Here is a 7,447-nt window from a genome sequence, read left to right on the forward strand (position 1 = left end):
CAGTATTTATTGACTGCCTACTGTGTGCCAAATCTTCTCTTGGCAGGCTATTTCCTGAATGAGCTCATAACTTACTCCAGGGATTTGGCTATGGAAGTAATTTAATGTGATTGGACAGAAAAATGACTCCATTCATCAAACTGATATATTTACAAATTAAAATATATGAATCAGGATTTATGCTCCTATAGTACATTTATTATAATAAATATTAGAAATCTAGTGCTCAGTTCAGCAGTACATATACTAAAATTGGAATATATATTACATTGAAGAGTAGCATGGCCCTTGTGCAAAGATGACATGCCAATTTGTGAGGCATTCCATATTTTTTAAAAATTCATTAGAACTCTACATCTAGGCTACATCAAATTAATGAATATTTTAATAAAGAAAATGTCATTTAAAAAATTCACTTTCAAGTCATTTAGCTTATAAGATTTGTCCCAAATCTACCCATAATTTGAGAACATATGTATAGGTTGTGTTTTTTTTTTTGGAATTTAACTGCTGCGTGAAATGATTACCTGGTAATTGAAATAGTGTGGAATTTTCTTTACTTTGAAGTACATGTATGTTTTGGACACATTTGCGCTGAGATAGTACAGTGTGATCATTTTCATTGCTTATCTTCTATTAATACTGGAGAAACTTTTTCAATAAGAGAAGCTGGTTGCAATTTCAGCTTTAAAATAGGCAAAGAACTTTCCGTGCAAAACAATATTCTCTTCTATTTAGTTGACCAGAAGGAGGCTCTCTTCCACCTCACTGTATGAAGTTAGACTAAAAACTTCTGAACTTACTTCTTCCAGGTGGTTCTAAAGTGTCCCAAGCCATCTCTGTCATTGGTGGTGGCAGGGGAAGCACCCTGAAATTTTCCCTGGAGGAACAGAATTTAAATTTGCAAGCATGGATAAGAAGTGAGTGTTACGTGTTCTTTCCTTCCAGCTCAGTCATATATTTCTCTCCTAGTTGAGTAACCATTAATAAAAATGTTAGGATAAAACACTCCCCATGAACTTGGGCTATTTCAATGTTTGTTAGCTTAATTCTTATGGCTTTGTTTTCAAGACTGTCTTTAAATTTCCAATATGATTTTTAAGAGTATTTTGAAATGAATCAGTAAGGCATTTGGATTTTTTAAAAGTATAGTTATTGCTTCTACCTACTTATCCCTCTTTGTGTATATGTATAAGTAAGATATAGTCTATGTATCTGTAAGTAAGAGACATTTCTCATGTGTATAACATAGGATAATCTCACTCATCCCAGATGCTCTATTTACATTGCTTTTATCGATTAAAAAAAGCCACCCAGTGGCAGGTATGTTTCCCAAGGGTATTAGAGCTTTGAAAAATGAATAAAACGTGTCATAGGTTGAATTGTGCCTTCCAAAAAGATATGCTGAAGTCTTAAACCCAGGTATCTGTGAATGTGACCTTATTTGAAAATAGATTCTTACAGTTGTAGCCCAACTAAAATAAAGTCACCAGGGTGGGCCCTTAATCTAATATGACTGGAGTCCATATAAGAAGAGGAAGACGCCATGAGAAGGCACAGGAAAGAAGGCTAAGTGACAACAGAGGTAGAAACTGGAGGGAAGCCGCTGCAGACCCGGGGGCACCAAGGATCGTGGCCCCACCAGAAGACGGTGAGAGGTAAGGAACGACTCTACCTCTTAGGACCTCTTGGCAGGGCCCTTCTGACACCTTGATTTCAGAACTTTTGGCCTCTAGAACTGTAAGAGAATAATTTTCTGTTATTTTAAGTAAAGAAAGAAAGAAAGAAAAAGCCACTAGTAGATTCAGAATACTGAACAGAAGGTCCAAAATCCTTGGAGAGTAAAGAGGGGTGTGAAGATGCAACCATCACTGTAGGCACACAGTCTGCCATATGATGTCATGAGATCATCTTGGACCAATGGATTTTTGAGTTGTCATCCCTCTTCATTGTCTTGGAGGGCAGTTTATGTGGTTGTGGCAGAAAACAGCATTGTTGCTCTTTTGAGAAGCCTTTCCCTTTAATGATGTAGCAGAGCTAGTTATGAAATACCCAACTGTGACTAATTTTGGAGGAGTAACATCTCACATAAATTGTCTCCTGGAGATGCTGTTGGAGGCAGTGAACAGCAGAATGATGATGAGTTTGTCTGTGCTAATTGTGCCTTTGAGGGCTTTTTTTCTGGACAGAGCACAAAGTAGATGAGTGCTGCACTTCTAACCTCTCTTTGGCATCAAGATTCTGGTTGCTGATAACTGTGGTGGGCAGAATAATGACCCTGAACATGTCCGTGCCCTAATCTCTGGAAACTGTGAATATGCTGTTTCATGGCAAAAAAAGAGCTTTGCAGAGGCAATTCAGGTTATAGATATTAAGATGGGGAGATGATTGTAGTGGGGCCATTCTAATCACATGATCCCTTAAAAGCAGAGAACTTTCTCCAGCTGGAGGAAGATGTAGCAGAAGGAAAAGCCAGAGAATTCCAAGTGTGAGAAGGAGTCTATGCACTGTTGGTCATTCTAAGATGTCAGGGGTCACATGTGAGGGCTGAAAAGAAGCTTACAGAGCTAGGACCATGCCTCATTGACAGCCTGTAGGGAAATGGGGACCTTAGTCTTACAACCCCAAGGAAGTGAACTCAGCCAACAACATGAATGAACTTGAAACCTGATTTTTCCCCAGACTCCAGGTAAGGAGTGCAGCCTTGACCTCATCTTGATTTTAGCTTGGTGAACCACATGGCAGGCTTATGCCCTACAGAAACTGAGATAATGAATTTGTGCTGTTCTAAGTCACTAAGTTTGTGGCAATTTGTCACAGTATCAATGGAAAACTAAATCAGAAAACATTTGGAAGAAAATGGTATTTGTGTTGGACTGTGACTTTGGTGGTGGACTGTTACAGTGAATCATGCCTCCATGAATTTAGTCCAGTGACTTTGGGCTTTAGCCACTGGATATTAAAAAATGTAATAACAACAGAGACTTGACAAATGTATTTGTTTCCTATTGACTTTTAAACAAATTACACAAATTTACTCGCTTGAAACAAAACAGACATAATTTTGTAGATCAGAAGTCTCACTGGGCCAAAAGTCAAGATCTCAGCAGGACTGCATTCCTTCTAGAGGCTCTAGGGGAGCATCTATCTCTTTGCCTTGTCCAGCTCTAAAGGTCCCTGCATTCCTTGGCTTATGGCCTCTTCCTGCCCCTTCAAAGACATCAATATAACATTATCAATTTTCCCTTACTCTTGCTTCCTTCTTATAGAGACTTTTGTAATTACATTAGGACCATTTGGATAAGCCAGGCCAATTCTCCCACCTCACCCTAACTTAATCACATATGCACAATCTCTTTTGCGGTGTAAGATAACATATTCACAGTTTGGAGGATTAGAACAAGGGTATATTTATAGGGAGCATTATAGTACCTACCCCTTAAGTGTTGCTTTGTTTGTTTATATTCTTGGAATGTTCACTCTTTGAATTCCCCCTCTTGAAACACAATTTCTGTACTGTGGGAAAGTCCAAGCAACCATGTAGGGAGGCCTCCACATAGAAGAATCAAGGCCTCAGGGCAGCACTCCTATCTGACCTCCCAGCTGGCAGCCAACACCAGCTCCCTGCCCTGTAAGCATGGCCGCTGTAGACCTTTCAACTAGCCCTGTACCCTACCCATCACCACAGAGGTGGAACTGCCTGCTCAATGCAGAGAATCATGAAAGATAATTAATTGTGGTTGCTCTTTTAAGCTCCTAAAGTTTGAGAGTGCTGTTATGTAACAATGGATAGTTGAAATAATGTTGTAGTCCCTTTTATAACTACCTAACTACCTGAAATAGATGGATTCTGATCTGAGGAAGATGGGTTCTTCTATCAGGTATTCAGGTGAAATAGATGACACAGGTCAAAATACATACAGTCAAGAGTACAGTGCCTGGCACATAGTTCAGTTCAGTCGCTCAGTTGTGTCTGACTCTGCGACCCCGTGGACTGCAGCACGCCAGGCTTCTCTGTCCATCACCAACACCTGGAGCTTTCTCAAACTCATGTATGTTGAATTGGTGATGCCATCCAACCATCTCAACCTCTGTTGTCCCCTTCTCCTGCCCTCGATCTTTCCCAGCATCAGGGTCTTTTCCAATGAGTCAGTTCTTCGCATCAGGTGGCTAAAGTATTGGAGCTTCACCATCAGCATCAACACATAGTAGGTGTTGTAAAATTATAATTGCCTTTTCCCAAGCAGTCTTTCTGCTGCAGACATTTCCACCTGCCTCCCTATTGAAAGAGATTTCTCTCCTTTCGAGATGTACTTGATTTCGCATATAATGAAGTATAATATATTATTTGATAATTTTGCGTGGTGGCCCATAATTTAAAGTCATAAAGTCTTAACCTGAACCATGTCTATATTTGTTCCAAAATATCATTTCTCAGAAAATACATCATAACTAAAATTTTGAGTATAAAGCAGAGTCTTACAGTTCATATTGTTCAACTGCACTGTCACATAAGAATCTCTTCTCCTTAGTTTGTTCAATTGCTGTAAGTGACTTCTGAAAGTAATATAATTATAACTTGTAATCATAAATGCATTCACAGATTTCATGGAGCAAGCTGAATATGAAACTGTTCATTTGGAGACAAATTAATTACCATTTGAAAACAGTTAATGGAGTAGTTGATTAGAATACATTGCAGAGAGTCATGATTTAATTTTTTATCACTTAAAAAGATCTGATGCCATGTGTGTTAATGGCAGTTTTGAGGGGCATAAAGATTGACATGTTTTCCTGAGCTAAGTGATATGACTGTGCTGACTCAGCAAAAAATGCACATTCCAAAAATACTTGAAGCAAGTGATACAATGCACCCTCTTGTGATTAAAATCACCACCTGAGTATTAAAAATGTGAGTGAAATTTATAAGTAAGGTTTAAGCTCATTTAAAGCAACACACTGTGAGATTTGGGCAGAAATCCAGCTCTATAGATGTTTTCAAGTTTTTGTAGCAAAGTACTGGAATGGGTTATGTTCACTTTGTGTTCAACCTGCTTTTCTTCCTCCCCGCCTTGGAATCTCCACATTGAAGCTAGAGATCTTTCGGAAAAACTCACAAGTCTGTCAATCCCCTGCTTAAAGCTCTTTAGTGGTTCCCTGTTGCTCCCACATAAAGCCTTTGCTCAGCATACAGGGCTCTGCTTGATCTGCTGCTGCTGATCCTGCATCTTATCTCTTAGCAGTTTTTCTTACCTTCTATGGCTCCAGACCTGGAGAAGAACTTATAATTTCCTAACCTCTTTTCCCTAGGCACGCGGCCTGGCTATTTCCAGCACATCTGTAAAACCTTGCTTAAGTGTCACTTCATCCAGAAAGATTTTCTTGATCCTCTTCACCAGGGAGCCTAAGAGAAATACCCTATCCACTTGAAGTACCTGTTTTGCTCATATGCTAGCACTGATCAGCCTATATCACAGGTGTTTCTTTCTTTCCTTTCCTTTTTTTTTTTTCAACAGTGTTTCTTTAATTGTCGACTTCCCTCAATTGAACACAAGGGCCCTGTTGGGAGTACTGTCAGGTTCACAACCGAATCAGATGCCATGTACAGTGCCTGGCACACAGAGGGACCCGAAACAAATTCACTGAATGAAAAATGGATATATTTGTTCAAAGGGAACAGAGTATAGAACAACCAATATCAGTTCCTGGCATTTAGTAGAGAGTGGGTATATGTTCACTCATTCATCCCTCATCACGGATCAACACCACAGGATTCATCGTTAGTCATCTGCCATTTCCCACTGGTTTACCATGTGTTATTTACAAAGCAGTAATCTGTTTGACTGTATGGTAACACCTTATAGAGCAATTTACTTGGAATAAAATAGGCTGGATCTTTGAAACCATAGCTTCTCGTTTCTAGACCTTGGCATCTTGTGACTTTTAATGTGCTCCCTTTTGGGTCTGGCTGGCTCCTTTCAATTTAATTCTCAGTCCAAATGGTTTCTCCTTAGAGAGCCTTTCTTGACCACTTACTTCAAATTCCTCCCCTTTCTCCTGTTTCTAGCTGATTGCAGCTATTACATCAAGTGGATTTCGCGTTTTCCATACTTATCATTGCATAAACTTTTCTTGCTTATGTATTTCTTTTGCTTATTGACTATTACCACCTTACAGAATGAAAGTCTATGAGGGGACTTCCCTGGTGACATGTCCAGGGGTTAAGACTCTGTGCTTCCACTGCCCGGGGTATGGACTCAGTGTTCGGTTGAGGAACTAAGAGCCCACATGCTATGAGACATGGCCAAAAACTAAATAAAGATAAAAATTGATGCAAAAAAATCCATGATGAACAGAGAATAATGTTTTCTAAAAAATGTCTATAAGAATAGGGCCCAGCCTGTTGCCCCAGTGCTTTGAACACTACCTGGCATGTGGTGGGTGAATTCATGCATGAAGGAACCCTGAAAGAAAGCTTCCTCCAGTGTTATCACATGGGCCAGTATCCCTCAGAATCATCTCAGCTGCCATTATACAAACTAATACTCAAATGCACATGTGAAGTGATATACTTGATACAATTTGCACATCCTGTGATGACTTTCTATCAAGTCAATAGAACAGATGGTCAATAATTGTTTGTGACTTTCACTTGGGAAGAGAGAAAATGGCCAGATGATCTTGTGTAATCTATTAATTTTGGAAAGTACTATGGCAAAGTAATAGAGTTTCTTTTATTTAACAACATGAGTAGGGATTTCCCTGGTGGTCCAGTGGTTGGCATTCTGTGCTTCCAATGTAGAGGGTGTGAGTTTGATCCCTGGTGGGGGAAATAAGATCCCACATGCTATGCAGTGCAGCCAAGAAAACATAAAAACATGAGTAATATGAAAGCTATAATAAATTTTTAAATAAAAATACGCTAATAAAATTAGCTTTGGGGGAATACTTAGTCATCTTTTCTTTGATTTTCTTGAGTGGCTTGTGCCCTAAACCCTGAGAGGAGGGCAGTACTGGAGGGGAAAAGTTTCTGTCTATGGCTGATTCCTTTCTATATGACATATTGGTTGGTGAGATGGGATTAGAAAGCCACTCACTGGCTTGTAGTAATCGGTGGGTGAAGTCACCATGCACCCTGATCTCTGGTGTGTCACAGAGGGTATCATAGTCCATTTTGCTCCACATGGGTGTTTGTCTTAGATAGCTCTCTCTGTAGCTTCAGCCTTTCCCAAGATAGACCCCAAGGTCGAAATTTGGGGAAAGAGTGGAACAAGTATTAGGGAACTTTACTAACATAATAATGTAGCCAGTGCTAGAGATTGCTAAATCCATTCAGCAATTTTTTTTGACCCCCATCTAGTCTCCTTTATTTGTTCTTCAAGTTCATCAGAACCCATGGGGGAAAAGATGAGAGAGTACGTTTTCTAGACCCTCCAACACCAATAAT

General features: G+C 39.5%; 1 non-coding gene across 1 annotated transcript; it reads left to right on the forward strand.

The window, feature by feature from the left end:
• Positions 1-222: 222 nt before the first annotated feature.
• LOC122686192 lies at positions 223-333 on the forward strand. The gene has a single exon (XR_006338648.1). It is a non-coding gene; the product is annotated as a U6 spliceosomal RNA (small nuclear RNA).
• Positions 334-7,447: the final 7,114 nt, after the last annotated feature.

The sequence above is a fragment of the Cervus elaphus genome, chromosome 3 (genome assembly GCF_910594005.1).
Source record: "Cervus elaphus chromosome 3, mCerEla1.1, whole genome shotgun sequence".
NCBI classification, from domain to species: Eukaryota; Metazoa; Chordata; class Mammalia; order Artiodactyla; family Cervidae; genus Cervus; species Cervus elaphus.